Source organism: Lampris incognitus, chromosome 1, assembly GCF_029633865.1.
Source record: "Lampris incognitus isolate fLamInc1 chromosome 1, fLamInc1.hap2, whole genome shotgun sequence".
Taxonomy (NCBI): Eukaryota; Metazoa; Chordata; class Actinopteri; order Lampriformes; family Lampridae; genus Lampris; species Lampris incognitus.
Window position 1 is genome coordinate 70472792 of NC_079211.1, and position 17477 is coordinate 70490268.

Sequence of the window (17477 nt, forward strand, 5' to 3'; positions counted from 1 at the left end):
ACGGAAAGTCTCCAGTAGGATCACTTCACTGACATGAACCAGAGGAAGTGACGGACAGTTTACAGTAGGATCACTTCACTGACATGAACCAGAGGTAGTGACGGACAGTCTCCAGTAGGATCACTTCACTGACATGAACCAATAGTAGTTACGGACAGTCTCCACTAGGATCACTTCACTGACATGAACCAGAGGTCGTGACCGACAGTCCCCAGTAGGATCACTTCACTGACAAGAACCAGAGGTAGTGAAGGACAGCCTCCACTAGGATCACTTCACTGACATGAACCAGAGGTCGTGACCGACAGTCTTCAGTAGGATCACTTCACTGACATGAACTAGAGGTAGTGACGGACAGTCTCCAGTAGGATCACTTCACTGACATGAACCATAGGTAGTGACGGACAGTCTCCAGTAGGATCACTTCACTGACATGAACCAGAGGAAGTGACGGACAGTTTCCAGTAGGATCACTTCACTGACATGAACCAGAGGTCGTGACCGACAGTCTCCAGTAGGATCACTTCACTGACATGAACCATTAGTAGTGACGGACAGTCTCCACTAGGATCACTTCACTGACATGAACCAGAGGTCGTGACCGACAATCTCCAGTAGGATCACTTCACTGACATGAACCAGAGGTAGTGACAAACAGTCTCCAGTAGGATCACTTCACTGACATGAACCATAGGTAGTGACGGATAGTCTCCAGTAGGATCACTTCACTGACATGAATCAGAGGTAGTGACGGACAGTCTCCAGTAGGATCACTTCACTGACATGAACCAGAGGTAGTGACGGACAGTCTCCAGTAGGATCACTTCACTGACATGAACCAGAGGTCGTGACGGACAGTCTCCAGTAGGATCACTTCACTGACATGACCAATAGTACTTACGGACAGTCTCCACTAGGATCACTTCACTGACATGAACCAGGGGTCGTGACCGACAGTCTCCACTAGGATCACTTCACTGACATGAACTAGAGGTAGTGACGGACAGTCTCCAGTAGGATCAATTCACTGACATGAACCAGAGGTAGTGACTGACAGTCTCCAGTAGGATCACTTCACTGACATGAACTAGAGGTAGTGACGTACAGTCTCCAGTAGCATCACTTCACTGACATGAACCAGAGGTAGTGACGGACAGTCTCCACTAGGATCACTTCACTGACATGAACCGGAGGTAGTGACGGACAGTCTCCAGTAGGATCACGTCACTGACATGAACCAGAGGTCGTGACGGACAGTCTCCAGTAGGATCACTCACTGACATGAACCAGAGGTCGTGACCGACAGTCTTCAGTAGGATCACTTCACTGACATGAACTAGAGGTAGTGACGGACAGTCTCCAGTAGGCTCACTTCACTGACATGATCCAATAGTAGTGACGGACAGTCTCCAGTAGGATCCCTTCACTGACATGAACCAGAGGTCGTGACCGACAGTTTCCAGTATGATCACTTTACTGACATTAACCAGAGGTCGTGACCGACAGTCTCCAGTAGGATCACTTCACTGACATGAACTAGAGGTCGTGACGGACAGTCTCGAGTAGGATCACGTCACTGACATGAGTCAGAGGTCGTGACGGACAGTCTCCAGTAGGATCACTTCACTGACATGAACCATTAGTAGTGACGGACAGTCTCCACTAGGATCACTTCACTGACATGAACCAGAGGTCGTGACCGACAATCTCCAGTAGGATCACTTCACTGACATGAACCAGAGGAAGTGACGGACAGTTTCCAGTAGGATCACTTCACTGACATGAACCAGAGGTCGTGACCGACAGTCTCCAGTAGGATCACTTCACTGACATGAACTAGAGGTAGTGATGGAGAGTCTCCACTAGGATCACTTCACTGACATGAATCAGAGGTAGTGACGGAAAGTTTCCAGTAGGATCACTTCACTGACATGAACCAGAGGTAGTGACGGACAGTCTCTAGTAGGATCACTTCACTGACAAGAACCAGAGGTAGTGAAGGACAGTCTCCACTAGGATCACTTCACTGACATGAACCAGAGGTCGTGACCGACAGTCTTCAGTAGGATCACTTCACTGACATGAACTAGAGGTAGTGACGGACAGTCTCCAGTAGGATCACTTCACTGACATGAACCATAGGTAGTGACGGACAGTCTCCAGTAGGATCACTTCACTGACATGAACCAGAGGAAGTGACGGACAGTTTACAGTAGGATCACTTCACTGACATGAACCAGAGGTAGTGACGGACAGTCTCCAGTAGGATCACTTCACTGACATGAACCAATAGTAGTTACGGACAGTCTCCACTAGGATCACTTCACTGACATGAACCAGAGGTCGTGACCGACAGTCTCCAGTAGGATCACTTCTCTGACATGAACCAGAGGTAGTGACGGATAGTCTCCAGTAGGATCACTTCACTGACATGAACCAGAGGAAGTGACGGACAGTTTCCAGTATGATCACTTTACTGACATTAACCAGAGGTTGTGACGGACAGTCTCCAGTAGGATCACTTCACTGACATGAACCAGAGGTCGTGACGGACAGTCACCAGTAGGATCACTTCACTGACATGACCAATAGTAGTTACGGACAGTCTCCACTAGGATCACTTCACTGACATGAACCAGAGGTAGTGACTGACAGTCTCCAGTAGGATCACTTCACTGACATGAACTAGAGGTAGTGACGTACAGTCTCCAGTAGCATCACTTCACTGACATGAACCAGAGGTAGTGACGGACAGTCTCCACTAGGATCACTTCACTGACATGAACCGGAGGTAGTGACGGACAGTCTCCAGTAGGATCACGTCACTGACATGAACCAGAGGTCGTGACGGACAGTCTCCAGTAGGATCACTCAATGACATGAACCAGAGGTCGTGACCGACAGTCTTCAGTAGGATCACTTCACTGACATGAACTAGAGGTAGTGACGGACAGTCTCCAGTAGGCTCACTTCACTGACATGAACCAATAGTAGTGACGGACAGTCTCCAGTAGGATCCCTTCACTGACATGAACCAGAGGTCGTGACCGACAGTTTCCAGTATGATCACTTTACTGACATTAACCAGAGGTCGTGACCGACAGTCTCCAGTAGGATCACTTCACTGACATGAACTAGAGGTCGTGACGAACAGTCTCGAGTAGGATCACGTCACTGACATGAGTCAGAGGTCGTGACGGACAGTCTCCAGTAGGATCACTTCACTGACATGAACCATTAGTAGTGACGGACAGTCTCCACTAGGATCACTTCACTGACATGAACCAGAGGTCGTGACCGACAATCTCCAGTAGGATCACTTCACTGACATGAACCAGAGGAAGTGACGGACAGTTTCCAGTAGGATCACTTCACTGACATGAACCAGAGGTCGTGACCGACAGTCTCCAGTAGGATCACTTCACTGACATGAACTAGAGGTAGTGATGGAGAGTCTCCACTAGGATCACTTCACTGACATGAATCAGAGGTAGTGACGGAAAGTTTCCAGTAGGATCACTTCACTGACATGAACCAGAGGTAGTGACGGACAGTCTCCAGTAGGATCACTTCACTGACAAGAACCAGAGGTAGTGAAGGACAGTCTCCACTAGGATCACTTCACTGACATGAACCAGAGGTCGTGACCGACAGTCTTCAGTAGGATCACTTCACTGACATGAACTAGAGGTAGTGACGGACAGTCTCCAGTAGGATCACTTCACTGACATGAACCATAGGTAGTGACGGAAAGTCTCCAGTAGGATCACTTCACTGACATGAACCAGAGGAAGTGACGGACAGTTTACAGTAGGATCACTTCACTGACATGAACCAGAGGTAGTGACGGACAGTCTCCAGTAGGATCACTTCACTGACATGAACCAATAGTAGTTACGGACAGTCTCCACTAGGATCACTTCACTGACATGAACCAGAGGTCGTGACCGACAGTCTCCAGTAGGATCACTTCACTGACAAGAACCAGAGGTAGTGAAGGACAGCCTCCACTAGGATCACTTCACTGACATGAACCAGAGGTCGTGACCGACAGTCTTCAGTAGGATCACTTCACTGACATGAACTAGAGGTAGTGACGGACAGTCTCCAGTAGGATCACTTCACTGACATGAACCATAGGTAGTGACGGACAGTCTCCAGTAGGATCACTTCACTGACATGAACCAGAGGAAGTGACGGACAGTTTCCAGTAGGATCACTTCACTGACATGAACCAGAGGTCGTGACCGACAGTCTCCAGTAGGATCACTTCACTGACATGAACCATTAGTAGTGACGGACAGTCTCCACTAGGATCACTTCACTGACATGAACCAGAGGTCGTGACCGACAATCTCCAGTAGGATCACTTCACTGACATGAACCAGAGGTAGTGACAAACAGTCTCCAGTAGGATCACTTCACTGACATGAACCATAGGTAGTGACGGATAGTCTCCAGTAGGATCACTTCACTGACATGAATCAGAGGTAGTGACGGACAGTCTCCAGTAGGATCACTTCACTGACATGAACCAGAGGTAGTGACGGACAGTCTCCAGTAGGATCACTTCACTGACATGAACCAGAGGTCGTGACGGACAGTCTCCAGTAGGATCACTTCACTGACATGACCAATAGTAGTTACGGACAGTCTCCACTAGGATCACTTCACTGACATGAACCAGGGGTCGTGACCGACAGTCTCTACTAGGATCACTTCACTGACATGAACTAGAGGTAGTGACGGACAGTCTCCAGTAGGATCAATTCACTGACATGAACCAGAGGTAGTGACTGACAGTCTCCAGTAGGATCACTTCACTGACATGAACTAGAGGTAGTGACGTACAGTCTCCAGTAGCATCACTTCACTGACATGAACCAGAGGTAGTGACGGACAGTCTCCACTAGGATCACTTCACTGACATGAACCGGAGGTAGTGACGGACAGTCTCCAGTAGGATCACGTCACTGACATGAACCAGAGGTCGTGACGGACAGTCTCCAGTAGGATCACTCACTGACATGAACCAGAGGTCGTGACCGACAGTCTTCAGTAGGATCACTTCACTGACATGAACTAGAGGTAGTGACGGACAGTCTCCAGTAGGCTCACTTCACTGACATGAACCAATAGTAGTGACGGACAGTCTCCAGTAGGATCCCTTCACTGACATGAACCAGAGGTCGTGACCGACAGTTTCCAGTATGATCACTTTACTGACATTAACCAGAGGTCGTGACCGACAGTCTCCAGTAGGATCACTTCACTGACATGAACTAGAGGTCGTGACGAACAGTCTCGAGTAGGATCACGTCACTGACATGAGTCAGAGGTCGTGACGGACAGTCTCCAGTAGGATCACTTCACTGACATGAACCATTAGTAGTGACGGACAGTCTCCACTAGGATCACTTCACTGACATGAACCAGAGGTCGTGACCGACAATCTCCAGTAGGATCACTTCACTGACATGAACCAGAGGAAGTGACGGACAGTTTCCAGTAGGATCACTTCACTGACATGAACCAGAGGTCGTGACCGACAGTCTCCAGTAGGATCACTTCACTGACATGAACTAGAGGTAGTGATGGAGAGTCTCCACTAGGATCACTTCACTGACATGAATCAGAGGTAGTGACGGAAAGTTTCCAGTAGGATCACTTCACTGACATGAACCAGAGGTAGTGACGGACAGTCTCTAGTAGGATCACTTCACTGACAAGAACCAGAGGTAGTGAAGGACAGTCTCCACTAGGATCACTTCACTGACATGAACCAGAGGTCGTGACCGACAGTCTTCAGTAGGATCACTTCACTGACATGAACTAGAGGTAGTGACGGACAGTCTCCAGTAGGATCACTTCACTGACATGAACCATAGGTAGTGACGGACAGTCTCCAGTAGGATCACTTCACTGACATGAACCAGAGGAAGTGACGGACAGTTTACAGTAGGATCACTTCACTGACATGAACCAGAGGTAGTGACGGACAGTCTCCAGTAGGATCACTTCACTGACATGAACCAATAGTAGTTACGGACAGTCTCCACTAGGATCACTTCACTGACATGAACCAGAGGTCGTGACCGACAGTCTCCAGTAGGATCACTTCTCTGACATGAACCAGAGGTAGTGACGGATAGTCTCCAGTAGGATCACTTCACTGACATGAACCAGAGGAAGTGACGGACAGTTTCCAGTATGATCACTTTACTGACATTAACCAGAGGTCGTGACCGACAGTCTCCAGTAGGATCACTTCACTGACATGAACTAGAGGTCGTGACGGACAGTCTCGAGTAGGATCACGTCACTGACATGAATCAGAGGTCGTGACGGACAGTCTCCAGTAGGATCACTTCACTGACATTAACCATTAGTAGTGACGGACAGTCTCCACTAGGATCACTTCACTGACATGAACCAGAGGTCGTGACCGACAATCTCCAGTAGGATCACTTCACTGACATGAACCAAAGGAAGTGACGGACAGTTTCCAGTAGGATCACTTCACTGACATGAACCAGAGGTCGTGACCAACAGTCTCCATGAGGATCACTTCACTAACATGAACTAGAGGTAGTGACGGAGAGTCTCCTCTAGGATCACTTCACTGACATGAATCAGAGGTAGTGACGGAAAGTCTCCAGTAGGATCACTTCACTGACATGAACCAGAGGTAGTGACGGACAGTCTCGAGTAGGATCACGTCACTGACATGAGTCAGAGGTCGTGACGGACAGTCTCCAGTAGGATCACTTCACTGACATGAACCAGAGGTCGTGACCGACAGTCTCCAATAGGATCACTTCACTGACATGAACCAGAGGTGGTGACGGACAGTCTCCAGCAGGATCACTTTACTGACATGAACCAATAGTAGTGACTGACAGTCTCCACTATGATCACTTCACTGACATTAACCAGAGGTAGTGACAGACAGTTTCCAGTAGGATCACTTCACTGACATGAACCAGAGGTAGTGACGGACAGCCTCCAGTAGGATCACTTCACTGACATGAACCAGAGGAAGTGACGGACAGTTTCCAGTAGGATCACTTCACTGACATGAACCAGAGGTCGTGACCGACAGTCTCCAGTAGGATCACTTCACTGACATGAACTAGAGGTAGTGACGGACAGTCTCCAGTAGGATCACTTCACTGACATGAACCATAGGTAGTGACGGACAGTCTCCAGTAGGATCACTTCACTGACATGAACCAGAGGAAGTGACGGACAGTTTACAGTAGGATCACTTCACTGACATGAACCAGAGGTAGTGACGGACAGTCTCCAGTAGGATCACTTCACTGACATGAACCAATAGTAGTTACGGACAGTCTCCACTAGGATCACTTCACTGACATGAACCAGAGGTCGTGACCGACAGTCTCCAGTAGGATCACTTCTCTGACATGAACCAGAGGTAGTGACGGATAGTCTCCAGTAGGATCACTTCACTGACATGAACCAGAGGAAGTGACGGACAGTTTCCAGTATGATCACTTTACTGACATTAACCAGAGGTCGTGACCGACAGTCTCCAGTAGGATCACTTCACTGACATGAACTAGAGGTCGTGACGGACAGTCTCGAGTAGGATCACGTCACTGACATGAATCAGAGGTCGTGACGGACAGTCTCCAGTAGGATCACTTCACTGACATTAACCATTAGTAGTGACGGACAGTCTCCACTAGGATCACTTCACTGACATGAACCAGAGGTCGTGACCGACAATCTCCAGTAGGATCACTTCACTGACATGAACCAAAGGAAGTGACGGACAGTTTCCAGTAGGATCACTTCACTGACATGAACCAGAGGTCGTGACCAACAGTCTCCATGAGGATCACTTCACTAACATGAACTAGAGGTAGTGACGGAGAGTCTCCTCTAGGATCACTTCACTGACATGAATCAGAGGTATTGACGGAAAGTCTCCAGTAGGATCACTTCACTGACATGAACTAGAGGTCGTGACGGACAGTCTCGAGTAGGATCACGTCACTGACATGAGTCAGAGGTCGTGACGGACAGTCTCCAGTAGGATCACTTCACTGACATGAACCATTAGTAGTGACGGACAGTCTCCACTAGGATCACTTCACTGACATGAACCAGAGGTCTTGACCGACAATCTCCAGTAGGATCACTTCACTGACATGAACCAGAGGAAGTGACGGACAGTTTCCAGTAGGATCACTTCACTGACATGAACCAGAGGTCGTGACCGACAGTCTCCAGTAGGATCACTTCACTGACATGAACTAGAGGTAGTGATGGAGAGTCTCCACTAGGATCACTTCACTGACATGAATCAGAGGTAGTGACGGAAAGTTTCCAGTAGGATCACTTCACTGACATGAACCAGAGGTAGTGACGGACAGTCTCTAGTAGGATCACTTCACTGACAAGAACCAGAGGTAGTGAAGGACAGTCTCCACTAGGATCACTTCACTGACATGAACCAGAGGTCGTGACCGACAGTCTTCAGTAGGATCACTTCACTGACATGAACTAGAGGTAGTGACGGACAGTCTCCAGTAGGATCACTTCACTGACATGAACCATAGGTAGTGACGGACAGTCTCCAGTAGGATCACTTCACTGACATGAACCAGAGGAAGTGACGGACAGTTTACAGTAGGATCACTTCACTGACATGAACCAGAGGTAGTGACGGACAGTCTCCAGTAGGATCACTTCACTGACATGAACCAATAGTAGTTACGGACAGTCTCCACTAGGATCACTTCACTGACATGAACCAGAGGTCGTGACCGACAATCTCCAGTAGGATCACTTCACTGACATGAACCAAAGGAAGTGACGGACAGTTTCCAGTAGGATCACTTCACTGACATGAACCAGAGGTCGTGACCAACAGTCTCCATGAGGATCACTTCACTAACATGAACTAGAGGTAGTGACGGAGAGTCTCCTCTAGGATCACTTCACTGACATGAATCAGAGGTAGTGACGGAAAGTCTCCAGTAGGATCACTTCACTGACATGAACCAGAGGTAGTGACGGACAGTCTCTAGTAGGATCACTTCACTGACAAGAACCAGAGGTAGTGAAGGACAGCCTCCACTAGGATCACTTCACTGACATGAACCAGAGGTCGTGACCGACAGTCTTCAGTAGGATCACTTCACTGACATGAACTAGAGGTAGTGACGGACAGTCTCCAGTAGGATCACTTCACTGACATGAACCATAGGTAGTGACGGACAGTCTCCAGTAGGATCAATTCACTGACATGAACCAGAGGAAGTGACGGACAGTTTACAGTAGGATCACTTCACTGACATGAACCAGAGGTAGTGACGGACAGTCTCCAGTAGGATCACTTCACTGACATGAACCAATAGTAGTTACGGACAGTCTCCACTAGGATCACTTTACTGACATGAACCAGAGGTCGTGACCGACAGTCTCCAGTAGGATCACTTCTCTGACATGAACCAGAGGTAGTGACGGATAGTCTCCAGTAGGATCACTTCACTGACATGAACCAGAGGAAGTGACGGACAGTTTCCAGTATGATCACTTTACTGACATTAACCAGAGGTCGTGACCGACAGTCTCCAGTAGGATCACTTCACTGACATGAACTAGAGGTCGTGACGGACAGTCTCGAGTAGGATCACGTCACTGACATGAATCAGAGGTCGTGACGGACAGTCTCCAGTAGGATCACTTCACTGACATTAACCATTAGTAGTGACGGACAGTCTCCACTAGGATCACTTCACTGACATGAACCAGAGGTCGTGACCGACAATCTCCAGTAGGATCACTTCACTGACATGAACCAAAGGAAGTGACGGACAGTTTCCAGTAGGATCACTTCACTGACATGAACCAGAGGTCGTGACCAACAGTCTCCATGAGGATCACTTCACTAACATGAACTAGAGGTAGTGACGGAGAGTCTCCTCTAGGATCACTTCACTGACATGAATCAGAGGTAGTGACGGAAAGTCTCCAGTAGGATCACTTCACTGACATGAACCAGAGGTAGTGACGGACAGTCTCGAGTAGGATCACGTCACTGACATGAGTCAGAGGTCGTGACGGACAGTCTCCAGTAGGATCACTTCACTGACATGAACCAGAGGTCGTGACCGACAGTCTCCAATAGGATCACTTCACTGACATGAACCAGAGGTGGTGACGGACAGTCTCCAGCAGGATCACTTTACTGACATGAACCAATAGTAGTGACTGACAGTCTCCACTATGATCACTTCACTGACATTAACCAGAGGTAGTGACAGACAGTTTCCAGTAGGATCACTTCACTGACATGAACCAGAGGTAGTGACGGACAGCCTCCAGTAGGATCACTTCACTGACATGAACCAGAGGAAGTGACGGACAGTTTCCAGTAGGATCACTTCACTGACATGAACCAGAGGTCGTGACCGACAGTCTCCAGTAGGATCACTTCACTGACATGAACTAGAGGTAGTGACGGACAGTCTCCAGTAGGATCACTTCACTGACATGAACCATAGGTAGTGACGGACAGTCTCCAGTAGGATCACTTCACTGACATGAACCAGAGGAAGTGACGGACAGTTTACAGTAGGATCACTTCACTGACATGAACCAGAGGTAGTGACGGACAGTCTCCAGTAGGATCACTTCACTGACATGAACCAATAGTAGTTACGGACAGTCTCCACTAGGATCACTTCACTGACATGAACCAGAGGTCGTGACCGACAGTCTCCAGTAGGATCACTTCTCTGACTGAACCAGAGGTAGTGACGGATAGTCTCCAGTAGGATCACTTCACTGACATGAACCAGAGGAAGTGACGGACAGTTTCCAGTATGATCACTTTACTGACATTAACCAGAGGTCGTGACCGACAGTCTCCAGTAGGATCACTTCACTGACATGAACTAGAGGTCGTGACGGACAGTCTCGAGTAGGATCACGTCACTGACATGAATCAGAGGTCGTGACGGACAGTCTCCAGTAGGATCACTTCACTGACATTAACCATTAGTAGTGACGGACAGTCTCCACTAGGATCACTTCACTGACATGAACCAGAGGTCGTGACCGACAATCTCCAGTAGGATCACTTCACTGACATGAACCAAAGGAAGTGACGGACAGTTTCCAGTAGGATCACTTCACTGACATGAACCAGAGGTCGTGACCAACAGTCTCCATGAGGATCACTTCACTAACATGAACTAGAGGTAGTGACGGAGAGTCTCCTCTAGGATCACTTCACTGACATGAATCAGAGGTAGTGACGGAAAGTCTCCAGTAGGATCACTTCACTGACATGAACTAGAGGTCGTGACGGACAGTCTCGAGTAGGATCACGTCACTGACATGAGTCAGAGGTCGTGACGGACAGTCTCCAGTAGGATCACTTCACTGACATGAACCATTAGTAGTGACGGACAGTCTCCACTAGGATCACTTCACTGACATGAACCAGAGGTCGTGACCGACAATCTCCAGTAGGATCACTTCACTGACATGAACCAGAGGAAGTGACGGACAGTTTCCAGTAGGATCACTTCACTGACATGAACCAGAGGTCGTGACCGACAGTCTCCAGTAGGATCACTTCACTGACATGAACTAGAGGTAGTGATGGAGAGTCTCCACTAGGATCACTTCACTGACATGAATCAGAGGTAGTGACGGAAAGTTTCCAGTAGGATCACTTCACTGACATGAACCAGAGGTAGTGACGGACAGTCTCTAGTAGGATCACTTCACTGACAAGAACCAGAGGTAGTGAAGGACAGCCTCCACTAGGATCACTTCACTGACATGAACCAGAGGTCGTGACCAACAGTCTTCAGTAGGATCACTTCACTGACATGAACTAGAGGTAGTGACGGACAGTCTCCAGTAGGATCACTTCACTGACATGAACCATAGGTAGTGACGGACAGTCTCCAGTAGGATCACTTCACTGACATGAACCAGAGGAAGTGACGGACAGTTTCCAGTAGGACCACTTCACTGACATGAACCAGAGGTCGTGACCGACAGTCTCCAGTAGGATCACTTCACTGACATGAACCATTAGTAGTGACGGACAGTCTCCACTAGGATCACTTCACTGACATGAACCAGAGGTCGTGACCGACAATCTCCAGTAGGATCACTTCACTGACATGAACCAGAGGTAGTGACAAACAGTCTCCAGTAGGATCACTTCACTGACATGAACCATAGGTAGTGACGGATAGTCTCCAGTAGGATCACTTCACTGACATGAATCAGAGGTAGTGACGGACAGTCTCCAGTAGGATCACTTCACTGACATGAACCAGAGGTAGTGACGGACAGTCTCTAGTAGGATCACTTCACTGACATGAACCAGAGGTAGTGACGGACAGTCTCCAGTAGGATCACTTCACTGACATGAACTAGAGGTAGTGACGGACAGTCTCCAGTAGATCACTTCACTGACATGCACCAGAGGTAGTGACGGACAGTCTCCAGTAGGATCACTTCACTGACATGAGCTAGAGGTAGTGACGGACAGTCTCCACTAGGATCACTTCACTGACATGAACCAGAGGTAGTGACGGACAGTCTCCAGTAGGATCATTTCACTGACATGAACCAGAGGTAGTGACGGACAGTCTCCAGTAGGATCACTCACTGACATGAACCAGAGGTAGTGACGGAGAGTCTCCAGTAGGATCACTTCACTGACATGAACCAGAGGTAGTGACGGACAATCTCCAGTAGGATCACTTCACTGACATGAACCAGAGGTAGTGACGGACAGTCTCCAGTAGGATCACTTCACTGACATGAACCAGAGGTAGTGACGGACAGTCTCCAGTAGGATAATGTCACTGACATGAACCAGAGGTCGTGACGGACAGTATCCAGTAGGATCACTTCACTGACATGAACTAGAGGTAGTGACGTACAGTGTCCACTAGGATCACTTCACTGACATGAACCAGAGGTAGTGACGGACAGTCTCCAGTAGGATCATTTCACTGACATGAACCAGAGGTAGTGACGGACAGTCTCCAGTAGGATCACTCACTGACATGAACCAGAGGTCGTGACCGACAGTCTTCAGTAGGATCACTTCACTGACATGAACTAGAGGTAGTGACGGACAATCTCCAGTAGGATCACTTCACTGACATGAACCAACAGTAGTGACGGACAGTCTCCAGTAGGATCACTTCACTGACATGAACCAGAGGTCGTGACCCACAGTCTCCAATAGGATCACTTCACTGACATGAACCAGAGGTGGTGACGGACAGTCTCCAGCAGGATCACTTTACTGACATGAACCAATAGTAGTGACGGACAGTCTCCACTATGATCACTTCACTGACATTAACCAGAGGTAGTGACAGACAGTTTCCAGTAGGATCACTTCACTGACATGAACCAGAGGTAGTGACGGACAGCCTCCAGTAGGATCACTTCACTGACATGAACCAGAGGAAGTGACGGACAGTTTCCAGTAGGATCACTTCACTGACATGAACCAGAGGTCGTGACCGACAGTCTCCAGTAGGATCACTTCACTGACATGAACCAGAAGTAGTGACGGACAGTCTCCACCAGGATCACTTCACTGACATGAATCAGAGGTAGTGACGGAAAGTCTCCAGTAGGATCACTTCACTGACATGAACCAGAGGAAGTGACGGACAGTTTCCAGTAGGATCACTTCACTGACATGAACCAGAGGTCGTGACCGACAGTCTCCAGTAGGATCACTTCACTGACATGTACTAGAGGTCGTGACGGACAGTCTCCAGTAGGATAATGTCACTGACATGAACCAGAGATCGTGACGGACAGTATCCAGTAGGATCACTTCACTGACATGAACTAGAGGTAGTGACGTACAGTGTCCACTAGGATCACTTCACTGACATGAACCAGAGGTAGTGACGGACAGTCTCCAGTAGGATCATTTCACTGACATGAACCAGAGGTAGTGACGGACAGTCTCCAGTAGGATCACTCACTTACATGAACCAGAGGTCGTGACCGACAGTCTTCAGTAGGATCACTTCACTGACATGAACTAGAGGTAGTGACGGACAGTCTCCAGTAGGATCACTTCACTGACATGAACCAACAGTAGTGACGGACAGTCTCCAGTAGGATCACTTCACTGACATGAACCAGAGGTCGTGACCGACAGTCTCCAATAGGATCACTTCACTGACATGAACCAGAGGTGGTGACGGACAGTCTCCAGCAGGATCACTTCACTGACATGAACCAATAGTAGTGACGGACAGTCTCCACTATGATCAATTCACTGACATGAACCAGAGGTAGTGACGGACAGTCTCCAGTAGGATCACTCACTGACATGAACCAGAGGTCGTGACCAACAGTCTTCAGTAGGATCACTTCACTAACATGAACTAGAGGTAGTGACGGACAGTCTCCAGTAGGATCACTTCACTGACATGAACCAATAGTAGTGTCGGACAGTCTCCAGTAGGATCACTTCACTGACATGACCAATAGTAGTTACGGACAGTCTCCACTAGGATCACTTCACTGACATTAACCATTAGTAGTGACGGACAGTCTCCACTAGGATCACTTCACTGACATGAACCAGAGGTCGTGACCGACAATCTCCAGTAGGATCACTTCACTGACATGAACCAAAGGAAGTGACGGACAGTTTCCAGTAGGATCACTTCACTGACATGAACCAGAGGTCGTGACCAACAGTCTCCATGAGGATCACTTCACTAACATGAACTAGAGGTAGTGACGGAGAGTCTCCTCTAGGATCAAATCACTGACATGAATCAGAGGTAGTGACGGAAAGTCTCCAGTAGGATCACTTCACTGACATGAACCAGAGGTAGTGACGGACAGTCTCTAGTAGGATCACTTCACTGACAAGAACCAGAGGTAGTGAGGGACAGCCTCCACTAGGATCACTTCACTGACATGAACCAGAGGTCGTGACCGACAGTCTTCAGTAGGATAACTTCACTGACATGAACTAGAGGTAGTGACGGACAGTCTCCAGTAGGATCACTTCACTGACATGAACCATAGGTAGTGACGGAGAGTCTCCAGTAGGATCACTTCACTGACATGAACCAGAGGAAGTGACGGACAGTTTCCAGTAGGATCACTTCACTGACATGAACCAGAGGTCGTGACCGTCAGTCTCCAGTAGGATCACTTCACTGACATGAACCATTAGTAGTGACGGACAGTCTCCACTAGGATCACTTCACTGACATGAACCAGAGGTCGTGACCGACAATCTCCAGTAGGATCACTTCACTGACATGAACCAGAGGTAGTGACAAACAGTCTCCAGTAGGATCACTTCACTGACATGAACCATAGGTAGTGACGGATAGTCTCCAGTAGGATCACTTCACTGACATGAATCAGAGGTAGTGACGGACAGTCTCCAGTAGGGTCACTTCACTGACATGAACCAGAGGTAGTGACGGACAGTCTCTAGTAGGATCACTTCACTGACATGAACCAGAGGTAGTGACGGACAGTCTCCAGTAGGATCACTTCACTGACATGAACTAGAGGTAGTGACGGACAGTCTCCAGTAGATCACTTCACTGACATGCACCAGAGGTAGTGACGGACAGTCTCCAGTAGGATCACTTCACTGACATGAGCTAGAGGTAGTGACGGACAGTCTCCACTAGGATCACTTCACTGACATGAACCAGAGGTAGTGACGGACAGTCTCCAGTAGGATCATTTCACTGACATGAACCAGAGGTAGTGACGGACAGTCTCCAGTAGGATCACTCACTGACATGAACCAGAGGTAGTGACGGAGAGTCTCCAGTAGGATCACTTCACTGACATGAACCAGAGGTAGTGACGGACAATCTCCAGTAGGATCACTTCACTGACATGAACCAGAGGTAGTGACGGACAGTCTCCAGTAGGATCACTTCACTGACATGAACCAGAGGTAGTGACGGACAGTCTCCAGTAGGATAATGTCACTGACATGAACCAGAGGTCGTGACGGACAGTATCCAGTAGGATCACTTCACTGACATGAACTAGAGGTAGTGACGTACAGTGTCCACTAGGATCACTTCACTGACATGAACCAGAGGTAGTGACGGACAGTCTCCAGTAGGATCATTTCACTGACATGAACCAGAGGTAGTGACGGACAGTCTCCAGTAGGATCACTCACTGACATGAACCAGAGGTCGTGACCGACAGTCTTCAGTAGGATCACTTCACTGACATGAACTAGAGGTAGTGACGGACAATCTCCCGTAGGATCACTTCACTGACATGAACCAACAGTAGTGACGGACAGTCTCCAGTAGGATCACTTCACTGACATGAACCAGAGGTCGTGACCGACAGTCTCCAATAGGATCACTTCACTGACATGAACCAGAGGTGGTGACGGACAGTCTCCAGCAGGATCACTTTACTGACATGAACCAATAGTAGTGACGGACAGTCTCCACTATGATCACTTCACTGACATTAACCAGAGGTAGTGACAGACAGTTTCCAGTAGGATCACTTCACTGACATGAACCAGAGGTAGTGACGGACAGCCTCCAGTAGGATCACTTCACTGACATGAACCAGAGGAAGTGACGGACAGTTTCCAGTAGGATCACTTCACTGACATGAACCAGAGGTCGTGACCGACAGTCTCCAGTAGGATCACTTCACTGACATGAACCAGAAGTAGTGACGGACAGTCTCCACCAGGATCACTTCACTGACATGAATCAGAGGTAGTGACGGAAAGTCTCCAGTAGGATCACTTCACTGACATGAACCAGAGGAAGTGACGGACAGTTTCCAGTAGGATCACTTCACTGACATGAACCAGAGGTCGTGACCGACAGTCTCCAGTAGGATCACTTCACTGACATGTACTAGAGGTCGTGACGGACAGTCTCCAGTAGGATAATGTCACTGACATGAACCAGAGATCGTGACGGACAGTATCCAGTAGGATCACTTCACTGACATGAACTAGAGGTAGTGACGTACAGTGTCCACTAGGATCACTTCACTGACATGAACCAGAGGTAGTGACGGACAGTCTCCAGTAGGATCATTTCACTGACATGAACCAGAGGTAGTGACGGACAGTCTCCAGTAGGATCACTCACTTACATGAACCAGAGGTCGTGACCGACAGTCTTCAGTAGGATCACTTCACTGACATGAACTAGAGGTAGTGACGGACAGTCTCCAGTAGGATCACTTCACTGACATGAACCAACAGTAGTGACGGACAGTCTCCAGTAGGATCACTTCACTGACATGAACCAGAGGTCGTGACCGACAGTCTCCAATAGGATCACTTCACTGACATGAACCAGAGGTGGTGACGGACAGTCTCCAGCAGGATCACTTCACTGACATGAACCAATAGTAGTGACGGACAGTCTCCACTATGATCAATTCACTGACATGAACCAGAG